Source organism: Schistocerca nitens, chromosome 8, assembly GCF_023898315.1.
Source record: "Schistocerca nitens isolate TAMUIC-IGC-003100 chromosome 8, iqSchNite1.1, whole genome shotgun sequence".
Taxonomy (NCBI): domain Eukaryota; kingdom Metazoa; phylum Arthropoda; class Insecta; order Orthoptera; family Acrididae; genus Schistocerca; species Schistocerca nitens.
Genome location: NC_064621.1, coordinates 75,743,890 through 75,767,923, shown reverse-complemented (window position 1 = coordinate 75,767,923; position 24,034 = coordinate 75,743,890).

Here is a 24,034-nt window from a genome sequence, read left to right as displayed (position 1 = left end):
TTTGGACAAGAAGAGAATAGAAGCTTTCGAAATGTGGTGCTACAGAAGAATGCTGAAGATAAGGTGGGTAGATCACGTAACTAATGAGGAGGTATTGAATGGGATTGGGGAGAAGTTTGTGGCACAACTTGAGTAGAAGAAGGGATCGGTTGGTAGGACATGTTTTGAGGCATCAAGGGATCACAAATTTAGCATTGGAGGGCAGCGTGGAGGGTAAAAATCGTAGAGGGAGACCAAGAGATCAATACACTAAGCAGATTCAGAAGGATGTAGGTTGCAGTAGGTACTGGGAGATGAAGAAGCTTGCACAGGATGGAGTAGCATGGAGAGCTGCATCATACCAGTCTCAGGACTGAAGACCACAACAACAACAACAAGAGGGAAATGTTGTATCTCTTACAAACTGTCATAAACTTTTAGTTAATAGTTAAGCAACCAATGCGTATTTAACACGGCAAATTTTGTTTCTGTCTGTTGTATCAACCTGGTCTATGTTTCCGGGAGAATGATACCCGAGTATCTAATCCCCGGAAGCTCTTCTGCTACATCAGACCAATCGGTTTACGAAACTGAATGCGAACCACGTCTTGTGTGCAAGTGAAGGTACGGTCAACTTAGGCTGACTTCTACGACCGTGATATGCCAATGCCCTTGTATACACTAGTACACGAAGTCCGGCAGTGTCTGTGGACAATCGAACCAATTTTCATATAAACAGCTCAGAGACATTCCTATAGGCATGCTTTTGCAACAAAATCGCAGAGCTTTTGACTCCCGTTTGAAATCGGAGACTTGAGACAATTCTTAGACAATACTGCGCAACATTTCATAGTGTGGACGTGTTGATGGAAACCGCCTCCAGTTATTCTCTTTGCGACATGGGAAAAACTTGGTCAGTATTTCATTATTCTTGATCTTATTGTTGTTAAACGTCTCTTATTAATATGTGACTAACGGAGGAAGTTTTGCTGTTGACTGAAGACTTCCACGCAGCATCACGTTTGTGGGAAGTTATAATTCCGAACATAAAAGTCGCAACAACAAGAATTTGGTTATCGAAGAGGTGGCCAAAAGATATTATCATTGACTGATGTTGAAGAAACATGTTGCCTTCAATTTTCAGAATGGAAAGTAAATTATAGCCGAAATAAGGCCCCTGCACAAACAGTTCATGTTTCCACCAACGTCTCCTGTTTCAATTTCTTTAACTATCCGTTATTATCATTGCACAAGCCACGATCCCAACACGGTCAGCAATAATCAGCAGATTTCGAGGAGAGAGTCATTCAAGTGTGTACGCGGCACAAAATATCTAGAATGACTGTATATATTGTTGAGCTACATGTCTATAGACAGTCCCGGTACAAGAGGGGTGTCCAACATTTTAGCTTACGTGGGCCACATTGGAAGAAGACGAATGTTTTTGCGCCGTACATAATACACTTAACACTACCGTAGGTGCTCGGTTCTTGGGCCGCTTTAATAATTGTTTTGGGCCGCATGCGGCCCGCGGGCTGCGGGTTGGAAAATATTTTAGAGTATACCACCTATTATATTCATCTTTAATTGCGTTGCAGTTCGCCTTTCTTATGAAAATGTTAAGTCGTCCGGTCAAAATGATCCGAGACTGATTTTATTCCTATTATAACCGATGTCGGCGCAGTAATTTTGGTGGCAACGTGCACTGACAACTGTAAACAACAGATGCGCAACCGACAGTTGAACTGTGGGCAGGTGCGACGGAGTAGACTGTGGACGTGCGAACACATCGTTGTGCCGCAAATCTCAGTGGAGCAACATCTCGAAATCAAGTTTCAATACATTCTCCAGAATCTTCTGAAGAAGGGAAGAGTGCGTGCAAAGTTTGTCTCGGATGCCTTGATTCCCGAACAAAAACAACGTGTGGATGCGTGCCGCGACTTGATTGAAATGTGAACGGGGACACTTCTTTTCTGTGAAAGCTCATCACCGGTGAGGAGATTTGGTATTATCGATATGAACCTAAAACAAAACGACAAAGAGCAGAAACACACACGAAGAGTCAACGCTTTGGCGGCATTCAAGGCAATGTGACGCACGAGTTGAACACGTCGAAGAAGCGCTTTTCTGGCAATTTCACACAGTTGTAAGATTGTTCTCTGCGTAGTTTCAAATGCAGGAAGACTTTGTAGAAAATATAAAGTATAAACTCATGATCTCAACTTTCACTGTTTTTTATTAATCCAGTCACAAAACGTCTTGGACTGACACGATAGTTTAGCGGCAGCTCGCATGTTTTCGGTATATGAGTGTACACCCATGACATAATTGAAATGAATGAAATTCAGACGGCGACATTTCCGTTCGGGTGTGGTGTAACAAGCGGTGGTCATTGCGAAATTCCGATTAAATAGTAGTTACGAAAAGCTTTGTAAGAGTTGTCATAAAGCATTACTTTCACTGCCAAACCTTAATCCCATCTGAACGACAAACGGCAAGCAATGAGAAGCAAAATTAGAAACAGTTGGATTATGCACAGCTGAATCCTGTTCGTCTGAAACAGACGAGCAGGTCAATAAGCATTAGAAACCGCTCGAGTATGCATTTTGACGTGGTCTTTCGCGGTGGCACGACTAAAGCAGTTGCTACTGCCAGCGATTACGGTAGCCACGTCTACTATTCTGACCTGTTGTATTCATGATACGAAGACCACTAAAATTTAAAAGCATTTTTTTTTTCTGAAATCCTTATCTGAGAAGAACTGTTTAACTAGCACATCAGTATTTCTGTAAATATGTAGGGAGCAGATGCCCAAAATGTACCATTTTTGAGATAATACCATCCACAACTGAAGGAGGTTGTTGTAGGTGTATGATTCAAAGAACAGAAACACTTAGAAAAGTCAACGCACTAACATGTGGAAAAACGACGCACTACGAAGGAATTATCCGAATGGGTTCAAAATGGTTCAGATGGCCCTGAGCACTATGGGACTTAACTTCTGAGGTCATCAGTCCCCGAGAACTTAGAACTACTTAAACCTAACTAACCTAAGGACATCACACACATCCATGCCCGAGGCAGGATTCGAACCTGCGACCGTAGCGGTCGCGCGATTCCAGACTGTAGCGCCCAGAACCGCTCGACCACGCAGGCCGGCTATCCGAATGGGACAGAAATCGGTAGATGTGATTTATTTGTACAGACAAACAGATGGTTACAATTTCAGAAAAATCAGATGATTTGTTCAAGAGAAACAGCTTCACAAAGGCCCGCCAGGGTACCAGAGAGCACTAACGCGCTGCTTCGTGGACTCGGGTGGGCGCGCTGGCTCCGGATCGAATCCGCCCCGCGGATTAACGACGGTCGGTGTGCCGGCCAGCCTGTATGTGGTTTTTAGGCGGTTTCCCACATCCTCCTAGGTGAATACCGGGCTGGTCCCCACGTCCCACCTCAGTTACACGACTCGCAGACATTTAAAACACATTCAAACTATTTCACGATTTCCACTAGATGCAGACAGCTGGAGTACACTAATTCCGTCCTGGGGGTATGGGGTGGTGGCAGGAAGGGCATCCGGCCACCCCTTCCAATTAACCATGCCAAATCCGTACTTAACCCTGCCGACCCTGCACACATTTTGGGATAAAGGTGGTAGCAAAAGAAAAGAAAAGAAAGAAAGAAACAGCTCCACAAACTGGGCAGGTCAATAACGCATTACTTGACCTGTGGCCCTTGTATTAGCAGTTATTCGGCTCGTCGTCGATTGACAAAGTTGTTGGACGTCCTCCTGGGGAATACCATGCCAACTGACACGTTAGGTGGTCAAAATCCCGAGCTGGTTCGAGGACCATGCCCATAATGCTCCAAATGTTATAAATTAGGGAGAGATGCAGCGATCTAGCAAGCACGAAGACAAACAACAGAAACTGTCGCCGTGTGCGACTGGGCGTTATCTTGCTGGAATGTAAGCCGAGGATGGCTTACCATGAAGGGCAACGAAACGGGATTTAGAATATCGTCGACGTACCGCTGTCCCGCAATGATACCGCGGATGACAACCAAAGGGGTCCTGCTATGAAATAAAATGGCACCCCGTACCATCCTTCCTGATCGTCAGGCCGTAGCGTGGGCGACAGTCCAGTTGGTATTCCACCGAGTCTGGGCGTTTCCAGACACGTCTTCAGTGGTCGTCGTGGCTCAATTCGAAGCGGGACTCAGCACTGAAGTGACGTGTGGTGAATCCACTTCCGAACATCGGTCTGGATATTCAGGGTGATTAAAAAAGAATACCACAACTTTAAAAATGTGTATTTAATGAAAGAAACATAATATAACCTTCTGTTATACATCATTACAAAGAGTATTTAAGAAGGTTTTTTTTCACTCAAAAACAAGTTCAGAGATGTTCAATATGGCCGCCTCCAGACACACGAGCAATATCAACCCGATACCCCAACTCGTTCCACACTCTCTCTGCCGGCCGAAGTGGCCGTGCGGTTAAAGGTGCTGCAGTCTGGAACCGCGAGGCCGCTACGGTCGCAGGTTCGAATCCTGCCTCGGGCATGGATGTTTGTGATGTCCTTAGGTTAGTTCGGTTTAACTAGTTCTAAGTTCTAGGGGACTAATGACCTCAGCAGTTGAGTCCCATAGTGCTCAGAGCCATTTGAACCATTTGAACCACACTCTCTGTAGCATATCAGGCGTAACAGTTTGGATAGCTGCTGTTATTTCTCGTTTCAAATCATCAATGGTGGCTGGGAGAGGTGGCCGAAACACCATATCCTTAACATACCCCCATAAGAAAAAATCGCAGGGGGTAAGATCAGGGCTTCTTGGAGGCCAGTGATGAAGTGCTCTGTCACGGGCTGCCTGGCGGCCGATCCATCGCCTCGGGTAGTTGACATTCAGGTTTCATAACTAACCTTTTTCGTAGGACTCTCCATAGATTGTGGAATTTGCAGCTCTCTGCTAGCTCTGCGAGTCGATTTTCCTGGGCTGCGAACAAATGCTTGCTGGATGCGTGCTACATTTTCATCACTCGTTCTCGGCCGTCCAGAACTTTTCCCTTTGCACAAACACCCATTCTCTGTAAACTGTTTATACCAACGTTTAATACACCACCTATCAGGAGGTTTAACACCATACTTCGTTCGAAATGCACGCTGAACAACTGTCGTCGATTCACTTCTGCCGTACTCAATAACACAAAAAGCTTTCTGTTGAGCGGTCGCCATCTTAGCATCAACTGACGCTGACGCCTAGTCAACAGCGCCTCAAGCGAACACATGTACAACTAAATGGAACTTTATAGCTCCCTTAATTCGCCGACAGATAGTGCTTAGCTCTGCCTTTTGTCGTTGCAGAGTTTTAAATTCCTGAAGTTGTGGTATTCTTTTTGAATCACCCTGTATAGTGCGCGGCAGAAACACCACACATCACATCTGGGATAGGGCTCGCAGGCGGACCAACCACGCGTTACATCCGAAGACGTCTTCTATTTTCGAAATTGGGTCCACCAGCGGGAGTACTGGGTCCTGGGAGCCGTCCGCGACACATGCACATACACATACAGAAAACAGAGCAAACGCACTGCAAATTGTGGAATGTGGGTGGAGGCGACTGGATGCAATCAAGTACAGTGCTGTACTACGCCTCCAGATCAGAAAAATAGCGAATTTGCGCTAGGAGTGGGCTGCTGTACTACATTTACAAGCAGTTTTAGATCACGGAACGAGAGGTTTGCAGTTGTGAAATTTGCATCGGTTAATTTCGTCTAACACTCTCCATAGTCTTACAAAAGGACATCGGTGATTTCGCCCTGTCTGCACTACTTTACAGCAGCAAGATCGTGTATTCATCTTCCGTGCTAACAGTAAATCACGAGAAGCCTTACACTCCTGCATGCTTCAGTAAGGGAGAACGAATCGGCGGGTATGAAGCGACGGTAGCACCACAGCTCTCACAAGGAGACGGCACGACCGTGGGGTCGGGGATTCGTCCGAAACTTTTGTGTGGTGAAAGAGGACCCCTAACACCTCACGTGGTTAAAATATTAGGACGCACTACTCGGAAAATCCCGAGAAAAATCGAACCAAAGTTTCTTAGGTGCGTTATGACTGTAAAATGTCAATCTATTTTGCCGAGCCGTTGTCTGGCCTAGAATGTTAGCCGGCACGGTAGCTCAGCGTGTTCGGTCAGAGGGTTACGTACCCTCTGTAATAAAAAAAAGTTAATCGATCATCAACGAATTTCATCGGATGTCTTACGACGTCCGCCCCGAGCAGATACAGCGAACAAAATGAGATTTTTTTTTTTAAAAAAAAAAAGATGGTTGGGGCTCGCACACTTACGCCAGAGGTCTCGGGTTCAATTCCTCCTCTGGCACTTTTTTTTCTGTTTCACTTTCTTTTGTTACTCCACCAATTATTCAAAAAGTTTCTCAAACCTACATTATTTTTAAAACATTATTTTAGCTCAAGAACGTAAAGTTTTTCATTCACTGAAAAATATTCGTGCTCGTTGTGCTATTTCGTTTTATTGGGTTTCAAGGTTTAAAGGGGCTTTGTAAGGGTCCCCTTGGGATTATAACGGTCATCTGCGCATAGGACTGTGCGCGGGCCTTGAGAAGTAAACGGCAGTTTGTTTTTCGATTTCGTCGTGAACAGACGTGCCTGTTTCAAATTTCAACGTATTATTCCGATCCGTGGTTGAACATGTCGACTGAAGAAGTTGCTGGCTCATCTGGAATAGGACAAGAAATTCCTGAAGAATCCATTCATAGTGATGCATCAAAATTACGATTGAAGAACGCAGTGGTGTATTATGAAAAGCTGTTGACGGAAAATAATTTAATTGCATCGACATCTTCGGAAGAAATCTGTCGCGATGCTATGTTATTGGCCGGAGAACTTTATAATACTCTGGGGAGAATAAATATTTACTTCTCATTGACTCTTGGGGAGGTCAAACGAATCCGAAGAGATACGATGCAATTTTTCAAGATGACGAAAATATGCCAACTTTGTCTGTAAAAGTCATATCTCCAAAATGCACTTCTTTGGTGCGACCTTGTGATGTTTACTTTTACAGGCAAGTTAAAAAATTTCATAAAGCTCTTACAAAATTGCAGCGCATTGTTACAGGAGAATCGTGAAATTAATTCCCTGGAAGGTTGTATAAAAATCCATTCTATGATTCACCATCAATTATCGTCACCAATACTCCGAGACATGATTCAGTATGCCTGGTTTCCCTCAAAATCATCAGAAACTCAAAACATTTTCGTAAACGTTAATGGGGCATGTTTTTCTACAGATTTATTGCAAACGCCCTGTGACTGTAAAAAATCCGCTTTTATATGTTGCACAAGATGTCGCAAAAATTATTACTTTGTTTTTACGATAATTACCACTGTGGTTCTTGTTTATAGTTATTGTATGTATAAAAATTGAATGTTTCCCACTCGACTTTGTTATTCTGATTAAAAACCCAATGTTTCTTCTCATATACTTTACAATGAAAAATGGAAAACCTACCGCCATGAATTGTGTTGTTGGACAAAAAGAAAATAATTATTATCCAATAATGTAGCTACTTTGTTAAAGATAATGTAGGTTTGGGAAACTTTCTGAATAATTGGTGTAATAACAAAAGAAAACGAAACTAATGGAAAAAAAGTGCCAGAGGAGGAATCGAACCCGAGACCTGTGGCGTATGAAACCCAACCGCAAATCATCTTTTTTTTCTTCTTCTTTTTTAATCTCATTTTGTTCGCTTTTGTTCGTTGCATCTGCTCGGGGCGGACGTCGTAAGACATCCGTTTAAGTTTGTTGATGATCGATTAACTCAGTTTATTTTTTTTTTTTTTACCGTGCCGGCATCTAGGCCAGACGGCGGCTCGGCAATGAACTAACATTTTATACTCATAACGCACCTAATAAACTTTGGATCGATTTTTCCCGGGATTTTCCTGGTAGTGCGTCCTAATATTTTTACCACGTGAGGTGTTAGGGGTCCTCTTTCACCACACAAAATTTCGGACAAATCCCCGACCCCTCGGTCGTGGCGTCTCCTCGTCAGACTCGACATACCCGCGCAACTACAGCAGGAACGAGGGAAGCCCGTTAGCACTGACGTAACAGCGGCGCCTCGACTTGTGAAGTATGCAGCCCGCAACATACGATTCGTACTCGGTCCTTTTCTGATGTCTGCGCCTTGACTTGTGAAGTATGCAGCCCGCAACATACGATTCGTACTCGGTCCTTTTCTGATCTCTAGTTGGCACAGTGTAAAAAGACACGTGCGTTGTTCGGTTACACTGTCCTACAGCTGAGAGGCCTGAGGCTAGAAACGAGACGCCACGTGGCACATGTCGCGACTGCAGCGTCACACAGACACACACGCGGCGACATTCCCTTATCGGTGCCGGCGCCTCGGTTCCGTGGGCTGGGTGGCTGCGACGCCAGACTGTCGTGACGTGGCGTGGGAGTTTCGGGGTTTCACTCTCGCCTTCGTGATTCACGGCAGCGGGTGCGCGCCTCCCCACCTCGCGGTATTTGTGGCGGCGTCGGCCTATTTTTAGCATCTGGCATGCAGATCGGCGGCCAGAACGCCGCGATCCACGGTACGCCTCGCACCGTGTACATGCCGCGCTACCTGCAGACCGCGAGCACGGTATCTAAGCTACGCAGTAACGTACGTTCTTTGGCAACAACAGTTCTGCTCTCGAGAAAAAAATATCTCATCCATAAAATATTATTCTTCAACCTCCCATATTATCCGAAAATTAAAACAAGTGTTTCGGGTATAGCTGTGTGCGGATAGTGCGTACTTTTATCGACCACTTGACAAAAGACTTACCTTCTTCTTCTACCTGTACTTCAAGCATCGGGCCTTTGCCTGTTATGGAAACCATCTCTTCCTTGGCCTATCCGTCGGCAGCTTGTGGTGTCGCGGTCGCGTTCTCGCTTCCCGAGCACAGGGTCTAGGGTTCGATTCCCGGCTTGGTCAGGGATTTTCACCAGCCTCGAGATGACTGGATGTTTGTCTTGTACTCCTCATCATCATCATCCATGAAAGTGGCGAGTTTGGACTGAGCAAAGTTTGGGAAGTTTTACGGGCGCTGATTACCGCGCAGTTGAGCTCTCCACAAACCAAACATCATCATCCTGGGCCTATCCAGACTTCTTCGGCCTGCCAGATTATAATTTCTGGATTTGTTCGGTAGTTTGATATTGTTCATTCTGTCGGGATGTTCAGTCCATTATCTTCTATTGTCTTCAGTTCGCCGGCCGCGGTGGCCGTGCGGTTCTAGGCGCTTCAGTCCGGAACCGCGTGACTGCTACGGTCGCAGGTTCGAATCCTGGAACTATTTTTCTTCAGTTCTGTTTTCTGTATTCAGTGCATTTAATTCCTCCCTAATTACGCTGTTTCTTAATCTATCTACTCCGGTGCAGCCTTTCGCATCCCTAAGAAAACAAATTTCAGCTACATCTTTGAGTTTTGTTTCTGAAATACCTGTTTACTGTTCTACACATATTTCCAAACTTTCCCAATGTGTTTTACACACTGACATTTGTCACAGAATAGAGATATGCATGTACACAAAAGGGGACAGAATCGCGTGCATGTGGTATAAAAATGGCGGTGCATTGACACAGCTGTTATTTGTACTCATGTTAAAACGTTTCCGCGATGGGCGCATAACGACTCTGAACGTGCAATGGTAGTTGGAGCTAGACGCATGGGACATTCCATTTCGGAAATCGTTAGGGAATTCAGTATTCCGAGATCCACAGAGTCAAGAATGTGCCGACAGTATCAAATTTCAGGCACTACCTCTCACTACGTGATACGCAGTGGCTAACAGACTTCACTTAATGAAGGAGAGCAGCGGCTTTTGCGTAGACTCGTCAGTGCTACCAGACAAGCAACTCTGCGTGAAATAACTGTCGAAACATATGTGTGACGTACGACAAACATATCCGTTGGGACAGTGCTGCGAAATTTGGCGTTAATGGGCTATGGCAACAGATGACCTACGCGAGTGCCTGCGGTAACAGCACGACATCCACTTCAGCGCCTTCCCTGGGCTCGTGACCATATCGGTTGGACCCTAGACGACTGAAAGTTTGACCTCTTCAGTTGGTAAGAGGTGATAACAGGGCTCGAATGTGACAGACTCAGCGAACCGTAGACCCACGTTGTGAACAAGGCGCTGTGCAAGCTGCTGATGGCTCCCTAATTGTCTGTGTTTACATGGAATGGACTGGTTCTTCTGGTGTAACTGAACCACATGAGACCATCTGTAGCCATTCATGGGCTTCATGTTCCCAAAAAACGATGGAATTTTTGTGGAGGAGAATGCGCCATGTCACAGGGCCGCAATTGTTCGCGACTGGTTTGAAGAACATTCTGGATAATTCGAGCCAATGATCTGGCCACGCAGACCGCCTGACATGAGTCCCACCGAACATTTATGGAACATTTTCGAGAGGTCAATTCGTGTACAAAATCCTGCACCGGCGACACTTTCGCAACTATAGACGGCTATAGAGGCAGCATGGATCACCATTTCCGCACGGGAGTACCAAAGACTTGTTGAGCCATACCACCACGCCTGGCAAAATGATGTCACACACGATATCGGGAGGCACCGCATGAGCTTTGTCACCTCACTGTATGTCTTTGTTATACTCGTCAGTGATACCACATCTCAGACAGTTGAAGTGGCTACGTGTTCTAACAATTAGTGCTGGTGTGGCGCCGAGGCTCTGACTTCTGCCACAGAGCACAGGGTATTAAAACTTCAGGAAACGTCTCTGACATCTCTTAGCAGTTCTGATGGCGAATAGAACTCCTACACCCACGAAGGCGAATGCCACGTGGTCTCTGAATATTGCACTCCAAGTGGGGTGTAGCTAACGAGACAGGATGAAAGGCCAGTCCCTTGTACCTTGAAACTGAACAGTTCGGCTAAGGGTGTCAACACTTACACGTAACAGGCAGGTCTGGACACGGCCTGTTGGCAGCCCAACGTAAGACTCACCCTGCACAGCGCCCTAAGGCGGTCCGATCAACTAACGTTGAACTTCCTCTCACAGCTTTTTAGAATACATACATATATACTTGAGTACCGATGTTAAGAGGTGGCATCATTCTCCTACCACACATTACGGCTGGTTGTATTTTTGCCCAGTTGTTGGATATATATTCATATATCATCCGAACCTCCTGATTTATTTTTATTTTTATCTTGTGTTGCTTCATTCCGACGCACTCGGCCACGTTTGTTTTTAGGCGGTTTTGCTCAATACTGTTGCTGTTAATATGTTATTATATTTATTCATGTACTTGCAGTTCTATTTTGTATCGATGTGGAGAATCACACTTATGTAAAACGGACGAATCAGTCAGCCCCCGTTTCCCACTCTTTTTCGGCTACCTTCTTCGGTTCCTCGTCTCATCGGCTCTCACGTCAAGCGCTTCTGCAGCAGCGGTCAGCTGGCTTCCCGGCCGCCTACACGATTCACTTTCCTGTTTTGTTCGAAAATGGTTCAAATGGCTCTGAGAACTATGGGATTTAACATCGGAGGTCACCAGTCCCCTAGAAGAGAACTACTTAAACCTAACTAGCCTAAGGACATCACACACATCCATGCTCGAGGCAGGATTCGAACCTGCGACCGTAGCAGTCGCGCGGATCCGGACTGAAGCACCTAGAACCGCTCGGCCACCGCGGCCGGCCTGTTTTGTTCGGGCTGGAGCTGTGGTTGTTGGTCCTACGCGTGAGTTAGTTGCTTACAGTGTTAGCCACTTTGATCCAGTCCCTTGCGTATGTTTAACGTGGGCGTGCCCCCCCCCCCCCTTATCTAACTGACGCGACCGCCATACATTTAGTCTCTGTACGTCCATCTTTTCAGAATTATTTGCGGGACCCGACTGTGTCAAATCAAACACGTTTCCACCGTCTAATTTCCAGACTTATTTTATTGGGCTACTACTTTCGGCAATTTATTATGCCATCTTCAGGACCCTGCGTACAGACAACAATGGTAACAGTATCAAATAGATAACAAAATGGAGGGTGCAAGTCTTATAGACAGTGGTAATATGTAATAACATAACAATACCAAACTATACAGGAAGGTACATCAAAGTTACATATAAATTAAGGAATAAAATAAGAGAACAGTAACACACTGTATTAACGTGGACTAGGGAGCAAAGTACATATGTCACGTAATCATAAAAAAGCGGTAGGTTCTTTTATACGATTATATGACATATGTACTTTGCTCGACACGATAATATGGACAACCATCAAAGGAAGCACTTTCAGTTGTGGACTTCATTGTTTCAACCTTGCACTGGCGGAGGCGGAAATCCTTCCGCTGACAGGCACAAAACACGTGCTGTGAACACACTAACCGTTAAGATCGAGCGGTCAGACAGTTCAGTTTGATGCCTGCAGCCAGCCGATCACAGCTCCCGCAGTTCGTTGCAGGGCACAGTTTTACTAGTTGCCTTGAGAAGACAACATTCCGACTTAGCAGTCGCTATATACAGAGAACTAGAACCATTAACCCTTTATTTGGCAAATATAAAAGTTGTAGGGAAAAAAATTTTCCTCGTTTATCCTCGTTGTATAGATTTAGAATAACGATAATGAATGTTTTAAATGTAATATTTATTCATTATATAAAAAATACAGAATGTTACTTGAGAGGAGCATTGCACAGTGTCACTGATATACTAAAATTTTAAGGTAAAATACTTTCTACTTCACTTCAGTTCATTTGTGATAAATGTGTCCACAACCAACTCATTGTCTTCATACACGAAAATATCAGTCTCCTGAAACACACAACGACTGGAAACGAAGATTACCAATGATGGATTATTTCACATATCAATTACATCTTGTATTAAAAGCTTTGAAAAAATTTCTTCCATGCACAAAATACAGAACTATACTGCATTTAGAACACTTGACTGTTAAGTAACCTCTTGGGCAATAACGACATCGACCCTTTGATCCATGAATAGTCCAGTGGTCAAGGCCATTGAACCTCACTTCTTGTACAGGCACTGGAATCTTCGCTCTCTTCTTAGGAGGTGGCGATTCCTTACGAGATCTTCCTGTTTTCTTTTGTTTGTACCCATCAAAGCATTAGCAATGTTTACTCGAAATAGTTTCAATTAAATTTTCATATCACAATTGTCACGGCGAAAAAGTAACCATGCATTGACGATACACAGGTCCAATAACCAGCCAAAAATTCTCAGGTACCAGCGCTTTGACTTGAGAGGCACTCTGTATTTTTCGATAAACGTTCCCGCAAGGCCTACACCACCCACATAGTTGTCGTAGAAACTGACAATGTTCGGACATGATACATCTGTCTTTCGCTTCTGAACAGTATTCTAACGTTTCTCAGCCTTCACTGGTTCTGTTCGACAAAATTAACTTGCTAAACACACTACTTTGTTATCTGTCCACCTAACTACGATGATTCCTGATTTTCGTCCAACCCTTAATCATAGCCTCCCTGGCCTCGCTTCAGTAGCGACTTCTCTTGTTCAAGAGGGTCATATTTCACACGATTCCTATGTACTGTTCCCAGAACATCTATGTTCGATTTATTCTTCAGGAAAAGAAGTTGTCAAAGTAAATTCTTGAGTTGAGCGGCTGAGCTATTGTCTTACATAGCTGAATTACGACTTGGTCACAAATTCCAAATTTCGTTTTATCTTCAGAATTAGTTTCTGCTACGATTATCAACTGATTATTTCGCGAAATTTTAGGCTGGTAATCCGGATCTTCATCACAATTATTCGTTAGAAAATCTAGTTGCGACCTTGAACTGTCGCAGTCAGAAAGCAAAGCAAGAGGTGGAAATATAGTAACTTTACACTTCCCTTTTCCATAAAACTCACTGGATTCATCTTTGTTTTAACTGTAAACAAACGCAGCTATTAGCCGTGATATTATTTATCAATTATTTTTACTGGCAATGTTGTTCTAAAGCAACGTGTATAATTTGTCTTTCGTCTGTTCTATAGATTTGGATATAAATCATAAATAACATCTTATATCACAGTGACAGACATTTTTCTACAAATAAATTGCAGATACACTTATCTTTTCAAAGTTTTACCACGTAAACCATATAAGAATTTAGAACACAACACAGCTTAGTCACATCTAACCGTTACATGCACTCAAACAAACGATTCATGCTCGCCTCTCTGCCAACAGTTAGAACAACAATCGTGTTCAGGAAGTGTTAACAAACAGCAACACAGATAAGGAGTGGCCCGTATTCGTGACCACTAAACAATAAGAGGAGGATATTAATGTTTAACGTCCCGTCGACAACGAGGTCATTAGAGACGGAGCGCAAGCTCGGGTGAGGGAATGATGGGGAAAGGAAATCGGCCGTGCCCTTTCAAAGGAACCATCCCGGCATTTGCCTGAAGCGATTTAGGGAAATCACGGAAAACCTAAATCAGGATGGCCGGAGACGGGATTGAACCGTCGTCCTCCCGAATGCGAGTCCAGTGTGCTAACCACTGCGCCACCTCGCTCGGTTAACAATAAGAAAGAACATGTTGCTTGAGAGCAACATTACCAAATAAAGGGTTAACTGAGTGTCTGCGCAATTGTCTCAGTATCATAGACCGCCAACAGACAGCAAAGTTGCTCACATTTGATTGTATTGGGTTTGGGACATCAAGTGTGACACATCAAACTGTACGAATGTTAAGTACCATTTTGTAAGAGCTTCTTAACAAATGTTATCGGTTACGTCTTACTGTATTGACGTTTTCATGAGCTAGTGCTGCCTTGTCACGCAAGTATTCAAATAGGATAATTGTAGCGTGCAATCTGTCACCTTTAAAGAACTGTAGCATTAAATATCTTTTCTTCTACCATGAATGTTTGGGCTGAATTGACAGTAACTTTCCCAAAATAAAGAAATAAGATGTTTGAATCCAAGCATATTATAAAAAATGTGTGTGTGTGTGTGTGTGTGTGTGTGTGTGTGTGTGTGTGTGTGTGTGCGTGTGTGTTCTCCATACCTCCTCCTTAACCTCTTAACCCTTTACAACCAGACTTGGTACACATATTCCTTACTGTCAGACTATGGGGTAAGAACCACATTCCAATCGTAGTTCAGCAGATATGACGTCATAAACGATGAGATGCGTGAAGAACTGTCGCACTGTGCATGATGTTTAAATTTATTACTTCTTTGTTCCAAATTATATTCGCAACAAATTTTGCAATCAGTATCCACATATGCCGCTGATTAAATATATTCTAATTTATCTTTCTACGACACATAGTCATAAGCGTTGAGAAACGTGAAAGAATGCCGCATCATGCCTGATTACGTTTTCACGCATTTTGGGTGCATAGATCCTGAGAAATCAGTAAACAACCACCTCTGGTCGTAATAACGGCCTTGATACGCCTGGGCATTGAGTCAGAGCTTGGATGGCGTGTGCAGGTACAGCTGCCCATGCAGCTTCAACACGATACCACAGTTCATCAAGAGTAGTGACTGGCGTATTGTGACGAGCCAGTTGCTCGGCCACCATTGAACAGACATTTTCAATAGGTGAGAGATCTGGAGAATGTGCTCGCCAGGGCAGCACTCGAACATTTTCTGTATCCAGAAAGTCCCGTACAGGACCTGCAACATGCGGTCGTGCATTACCCTGCTGAAATGTAGGGTTTCGCAGGGATCGAATGAAGGGTAGAACCACGGGTCGTAACACATCTGAAATGTAACGTCCACTGTTCAAAGTGCCGGCAATGCGAACAAGAGGTGACAGAGGCGTGTAACCAATGGCACCCCATACCATCACGCCGGGTGATACGCTAGTATGGCGATGACGAATATACGCTTCCAATGTGCGTTCACCGCGATGTCGCCAAACACGGATGCGACCTTCATGATGCTGTAAACAGAACCTGGATTCATCCGAAAAAATGACGTTTTGCCATTCGTGCGCCCAGGTTCGTCGTTGAGTACACCATCGCAGGCGCTCCTGTCTGTGATCTACATCTACATCTACATTCATACTCCACAAGCCACCCAACGGTGTGTGGCGGAGGGCACTTTACGTGCCACTGTCATTACCTCCCTTTCCTGTTCCAGTCGCGTATGGTTCGCGGGAAGAACGACTGTCTGAAAGCCTCCGTGCGCGCTCTAATCTCTCTAATTTTACATTCGTGATCTCCTCGGGAGGTATAAGTAGGGGGAAGCAATATACTCGATACCTCATCCAGAAACGCACCCTCTCGAAACCTGGCGAGCAAGCTACACCGCGATGCAGAGCGCCTCTCTTGCAGAGTCTGCCACTTGAGTTTATTAAACATCTCCGTAACGCTATCACGGTTACCAAATAACCCTGTGACGAAACGCGCCGCTCTTCTTTGGATCTTCTCTATCTCCTCCGTCAACCCGATCTGGTACGGATCCCACACTGATGAGCAATACTCAAGTATAGGTCGAACGAGTGTTTTGTAAGCCACCTCCTTTGTTGCTGGACTACATTTTCTAAGCACTCTCCCAATGAATCTCAACCTGGTACCCGCCTTACCAACAATTAATTTTATATGATCATTCCACTTCAAATCGTTCCGCACGCATACTCCCAGATATTTTACAGAAGTAACTGCTACCAGTGTTTGTTCCGCTATCATATAATCATACAATAAAGGATCCTTCTTTCTATGTATTCGCAATACATTACATTTGTCTATGTTAAGGGACAGTTGCCACTCCCTGCACCAAGTGCCTATCCGCTGCAGATCTTCCTGCATTTCGCTACAATTTTCTAATGCTGCAACTTCTCTGTATACTACAGCATCATCCGCGAAAAGCCGCATGGAACTTCCGACACTATCTACTAGGTCATTTATATATATTGTGAAAAGCAATGGTCCCATAACACTCCCCTGTGGCACGCCAGAGGTTACCTTAACGTCTGTAGACGTCTCTCCATTGATAACGACTTGCTGTGTTCTGTTTGCTAAAAAATCTTCAATCCAGCCACACAGCCGGTCTGATATTCCGTAGGCTCTTACTTTGTTTATCAGGCGACAGTGCGGAACTGTATCGAACGCCTTCCGGAAGTCAAGAAAAATAGCATCTACCTGGGAGCCTGTATCTAATATTTTCTGGGTCTCATGAACAAATAACGCGAGTTGGGTCTCACACGGTCGCTGTTTCCGGAATCCATGTTGATTCCTACATAGTAGATTCTGGGTTTCCAAAAACGACATGATACTCGAGCAAAAAACATGTTCTAAAATTCTACAACAGATCGACGTCAGAGATATAGGTCTATAGTTTTGCGCATCTGCTCGACGACCCTTCTTGAAGACTGGGACTACCTGTGCTCTTTTCCAATCATTTGGAACCCTCTGTTCCTCTAGAGACTTGCGGTACACGGCTGTTAGAAGGGGGGCAAGTTCTTTCGCGTACTCTGTGTAGAATCGAATTGGTATCCCGTCAGGTCTAGTGGACTTTCCTCTGTTGAGTGATTCCAGTTGCTTTTCTATTCCTTGGACACTTATTTCAATGTCAGCCATTTTTTCGTTTGTGCGAGGATTTAGAGAAGGAACTGCAGTGCGGTCTTCCTCTGTGAAACAGCTTTGGAAAAAGGTGTTTAGTATTTCAGCTTTACGCGTGTCATCCTCTGTTTCAATGCCATCATCATCCCGGGGTGTCTGGATACGCTGTTTCGAGCCACTTACTGATTTAACGTAAGACCAGAACTTCCTAGGATTTCCTGTCAAGTCTGTACATAGAATTTTACTTTCGAATTCACTGAACGCTTCTCGCATAGCCCTCCTTACGCTAACTTTGACATCGCTTAGCTTCAGTTTGTCTGAGAGGTTTTGGCTGCATTTAAACTTGGAGTGAAGCTCTCTTTGCTTTCGCAGTAGTTTCCTAACTTTGTTGTTGTACCACGGTGGGTTTTTCCCGTCCCTCACAGTTTTACTCGGCACGTACCTGTCTAAAACGCATTTTACGATTGCCTTGAACTTTTTCCATAAACACTCAACATTGTCAGTGTCGGAACAGAAATTTTCGTTTTGATCTGTTAGGTGGTCTGAAATCTGCCTTCTATTACTCTTGCTAAACAGATAAACCTTCCTCCCTTTTTTTATATTCCTATTAACTTCCATATTCAGGGATGCTACAACGGCCTTATGATCACTGATTCCCTGTTCTGCACTTACAGAGTCGAAAAGTTCGGGTCTGTTTGTTATCAGTAGGTCCAAGATGTTATCTCCACGAGTCGGTTCTCTGTTTAATTGCTCGAGGTAATTTTCGGATAGTGCACTCAGTATAATGTCACTCGATGCTCTGTCCCTACCACCCGTCCTAAACATCTGAGTGTCCCAGTCTATATCTGGTAAATTGAAATCTCCACCTAAGACTATAACATGCTGAGAAAATTTATGCGAAATGTATTCCAAATTTTCTCTCAGTTGTTCTGCCACTAACGCTGCTGAATCGGGAGGTCGGTAAAAGGAGCCAATTATTAACCCAGTTCGGTTGTTGAGTGTAACCTCCACCCATAATAATTCACAGGAACTATCCACTTCTACTTCACTACAGGATAAACTACTACTAACAGCGACAAACACTCCACCACCGGTTGCATGCAATCTATCCTTCCTGAACACCGTCTGTACCTCTGTAAAAATTTCGGCAGAATTTATCTCTGGCTTAAGCCAGCTCTCTGTACCTATAACGATTTCAGCTTCGGTGCTTTCTATCAGCGCTTGAAGTTCCGGTACTTTACCAACGCAGCTTCGACAGTTTACAATTACAATACCGATTGCTGCTTGGTCCCCGCATGTCCTGACTTTGCTCCGCACCCTGTGAGGCTGTTGCCCTTTCTGTACTTGCCCGAGGCCATCTAACCTAAAAAACCGCCCAGTCCACGCCACACAACCCCTGCTACCCGTGTAGCCGCTTGCTGCGTGTAGTGGACTCCTGACCTATCCAGCGGAACCCGAAACCCCACCACCCTATGGCGCAAGTCGAGGAATCTGCAGCCCACATGGTCGCAGAACCGTCTCAGCCTCTGATTCAGACCCTCCACTCGGCTCTGTACCAAAGGTCCGCAGTCAGTCCTGTCGACGATGCTGCAGATGGTGAGCTCTGCTTTCATCCCGCTAGCGAGACTGGCAGTCTTCACCAAATCAGATAGCCGTCGGAAGCCAGAGAGGATTTCCTCCGATCCATAGCGACACACATCATTGGTGCCGACATGAGCGACCACCTGCAGATGGGTGCACCCTGTACCCTTCATGGCATCCGGAAGGACCCTTTCCACATCTGGAATGACTCCCCCCGGTATGCACACGGAGTGCACATTGGTTTTCTTCCCCTCTCTTGCTGCCATTTCTCTAAGGGGCCCCATTACGCAGCGTCAAGCGTAACCGCAGCCGTGGTCTCCGAGCTGATAGTCCATGCTGCTGCAAACGTCGTCGTACTGTTCGTGCAGATGGCTGTTGTCTTGCAAAGGTCCCCATCTGTTGACTCAGGGACCGAGACGTGGCTGCACGATCCGTTAGAGCCATGCGGATAAGATGCCTGTCATCTCAACTGCTAGTGATACGAGGCCGTTGGGATCCAGCACGGCGTTCCGTATTACCCTCCTGAACCCACCGATTCCATATTCTGCTAACAGTCATTGGATCTCGACCAACGCGAGCAGCAATGTCGCGATACGATAAACCGCAATCGCGATAGGCTACAACGTGATGGTACGCATTTCTCCTCCTTACACGAGGCATCACGACAAAGTTTGACCAGGCAACGCCGGTCAACTGCTGTTTGTGTACGAGAAATCATGTCAGCACGTTGTATGTGTCGCCACCGGCGCCAACGTTGTGTGAATGCTCTGAAAAGCTAATCATTTGCATATCACAGCATCTTCTTCCTGTCGGTTAAATTTCGCGTCTGTAGCACGTCATCTTCGTGGTGTAGCAATTTTAATGGCCAGCAGTGTACATTTATTCTTAGCTATTGAGACACACCTACAGTCGAGGCAACTTAAGGAAATCGCTGACAGCTGGCAGTGCTCTTGACAGCTTCCTAATGCGAAGCGCAAGCGGGTGTAGGGAAAAACAGTCACCATCTATAGAGCTGTGAACAGAGTGGCCGTAGAGAGGTTTACAAACCCGCCTTGTAGACACGCGAAGCAGTTGTACCCGGCGTACAGAGTCTGTCCGGGTATTTTTTGTTTCTTTTTCTTGTATAAAATTGCCAAAATGGATTATACTCGTGAAATGCCGGGTTTGTCATCTAGTCTGTTATACAAATGACGGTTCGATTCTTTAAAGAATTAGGGGTGGAGTGAGAGGGGGGTAGAGTTTGACGGTAAGGTGGGGGGGGGGGAGGGGGATTACTGATTGACATCTAATGCTGGAGGTAGTCCTGCTTTAGACGTTTGCACACACGGCTGTCGTCAGCCATACACATTCAAGCTGCTCCGACGTGTTCCCTAATGGCAACAGCTTACATTTCACTGGGTCGTCGCCTCGGTCTTTCCGCATCTCTCAGAATCCAACAGACGCCGTCCTTGCTACGCTTAACGTCCATGTCCCGGCTAATTCTATTTCATACTGATTAGCTCGTAATTACGTGCTCCACGCCAGTCTCTTTCCTGATTCATTTGTTTGCTCACCCGTTTCTCCTGGTACTTCCCAACGTGCGTCTCCTGATTGTCTACTGCGTGTTGCTCGCTTTATGAAATTCCAGTGACCTTGACGTCGGCGGAATATCAAATGCCGATCTTCCTGCGTTCAGTTTATGTCAGCGGGCTAGTCATACCCGAACCCTTACTCCGTCTCCAAAAAAACCCTCCCTCGGCGGAAGTAACGTTAGACGCCAACATTCCTTTCTCGGGCGTGTGTGGAGTAAGTTGCTTCTCGAACTGTGACGGCCAGAAGCAGTGTCGCGGGAGCCGCCTGCTGGGCCGAATTCCTGATAAATTTGTAACAGTCGTAGCGGTTGCGAAGTGCGCCCGTCCATCACAGCTAGGAAAAACAACGCTAAAATAACTTGGCGACACTCTGGCCGCGTTTTCCTCCGAACTCCGTGTTCTCGCAGCAAGATGTAAACACCAAATTAATTATCCGCGCGTGCCATGTACAGCATCACGGCTGTACTACAACCTCTTTCAAATCTTCAAATGGTTCAAATGGCTCTAAGCACTATGGGACTTAACATCTGAGGTCGTCAGTCCCCTACAACTTAGAACTACTTAAACCTAACTAACGTAAGGACATCACACACATGCATGCCCGAGGCAGGACTCGAACCTGCGACCGTAGCGGTCGCGCGGTTCCAGTTCAAATCTTCGATCACGAGTATGCATTGTGATCTTCCTTTATTCACAGCCCACATGCAGTGCATCAAAGAGATGTCGTATTTCATGGGACTTTTCTTAAACCATACGGTGATTCACCGGACTCACAGTATATTGATATAAGAACTGTTTCAAAGTGTCCAGACGTAATAAAAGAAAACCACGAAATTTCTGTTTATTTGACACGTCAGTTAGTAGATAGACCTGTAGTGAAACAAAAAAGGATGTATATCATTAAACACTTATTACTAACTAGAAATTCAGGTTAAAAAAATTCACATGTAAAAAATTAAATAACAACACATTCCATCGACATATATGAAGGGCTTCTTTCAATAGTGGTACAAGTCCATTTTTGTTCATTGTCAGATACAGAGTCCTAAAGTTAAATGAGCGCTGAAAAATCTGCAGTTGAGATACCAGAAATATTCAAGCAAATGGATTCTTGCTAGAGATGAACCTTTATTTCTGTTTGTTTGGATCATTAATTTCAGAATCATTATAGGCAGAAAAGTGGAGGTAATTGACTTGAACCACTATTGAAATAAGCCCTTCATATGTACATAGTTAGCAAGCTACCGTGAAATACGTGTCTGAGGGAACCTTGTACCGTTACTAACCACTCACTTACGCGTTCCACATGTATAAGGAGCAAGGGAAGAGAACTATGTGCTTCCATGTGACTTCTGATTTGTCTTCTCTTCTTTTCGTGGTCCTTACGTGACATGTATGTTGGCGACAATAGAATCATTCTGCAGTCATCTCCAAATACCCGTTTTCTTAAACTTTCTTAATTGTGCTTGGTGAGACGAACTCCCTTTTCCCACCATGGAAACCCATTTGAGTTGCACGAAACATCTCCGCAATGCTAGCGCGTTAATGGAACCTACCAGTAAAGAATCTAGCAGCACACCTCTGAATTGCTTCGATGTCTTCGTTTGATCTAGTTTGCAGGGATCTCAAACACTCAAGCAGTACTCAAGAATGAGTCGCAATAACGTTTTGTCCGCGCTCTCCTTTGCAGTTGAGGACACATTTTCCTAAAATTCTGCCAATAACCCGAAGTCTACCGTTTTTCTTCCTTACTACCGTCCATATGTGCTCGTTCCATTTCGTATACGAGGGTTATTGGAAAAATAAGATCCGGTCGGTCGCGAAATGGACACCACAGTGAAAATCAAAAATGTTTTATTTGCAACTCTTTGGCGCACCTTCGAGCTACTTCTCTACACAGCCGCGCTGCAACTTAGTCATTTCTCGTAGCATTGTACCAACTTTCCAATACCCTCACCATAGAAGGCAGCCGCCTGTGCTTTCCGCCACTTCTCGGCGTCCAGCTCGGTGTCTGTGCCAAAATGTTGTCTTCATAGCCAGCGTTTCATGTGGGCAGAGACGAACATCAGAGGGAGCCAAGTCCAGGCTGTATGGTGAGTGATCAAACACCTCCCATCGAAAACGTTTCTGGGCCGTCCTCATTGCCCCTACAACGTGCGGCTGAGGAAACGCATGAGAGTTACGTTATGTGGGGTTGCATGAAATCAGGCTAAACCTCTCAGCGGGCACCCATAATTGGTGTGAGACACTTTGTTCTGGACATTTTACGTGCTCACTGCCTACTCAGAACTCAAAAGAGCGACGTGATGCGATCGACAGGCACACTAGAGACATTGACAATGTCGAATAGCATGCCCTAATACTTTACTAGAGCACTGTAGGGTTGTCTTTCCGATTCTCTTGCACCGGCTTACATTTTTCTAATATTAGAGGGAGCTGCCATTCGTCAAACCAAACGGAAATTCTGTCTGTGTTCTCCTGCAGTCACTTGATGACGACTCTTTCCCGTACATCACATTGTATCAGGAAACAGTCGCAGGTAGCTGCTCACCTTACCTGTCATACCACACTTCCCTGCTGACGCTCCTGACGAAACGCTTGTCTTTGATGAACACTTCCCATCGAGCACGAAGTTCGGGGTTTACCATGTTTTTAGCGTTTTTCACAATATTTATAAATCTAAAAGTCCAGTCGTGCCCTAGAAGAAAACAAGAACCTCTCCTTCATCGTTGTTCTGCGTAAACTCGAGAATTCTTCTTCGCACGCGTGGTAAGAGGCGTCTTGTCATGGTCCGCGCGGGTGTGTGTGTGTGTGTGTGTGTGTCGTCCTTAACGTAAGTTAGGGACCGATGATGGTTCAAATGTCTCTGATCACTATGGGACTTAATATCTGAGGTCATCAGTCCCCTAGAACTTAGAAATACTTAAACCTAACTAACCTAAGGACATCACACACATCCATGCCCGAGGCAGGATTCGAACCTGCGACCGTAGCGGTCTCGCGGTTCCAGACTGTAGCGCCTAGACCTTACCACAAATTTCCAATTTTCCTCTACGCAGATTACTTCTCTGTGGTTCCATCGCTGCTCCCTGCTGGCAGTTATTATTAACTCCTCGCCTACGCTGTTTCATGACTCTGTCCCTAGAGCGCGACTCTATGTTCTAGCCAAAGCATCTTTTGACAATCCATGCCCAAGCAGTTACGTATCAGACATTCGTTGGAAAATAACGTCACGACGTACTCCGGTGGAAGGAAACAAAAGAAATTACGTTTGATCGAGCTACGTCGGGACTAAATTTGCCATGACAAT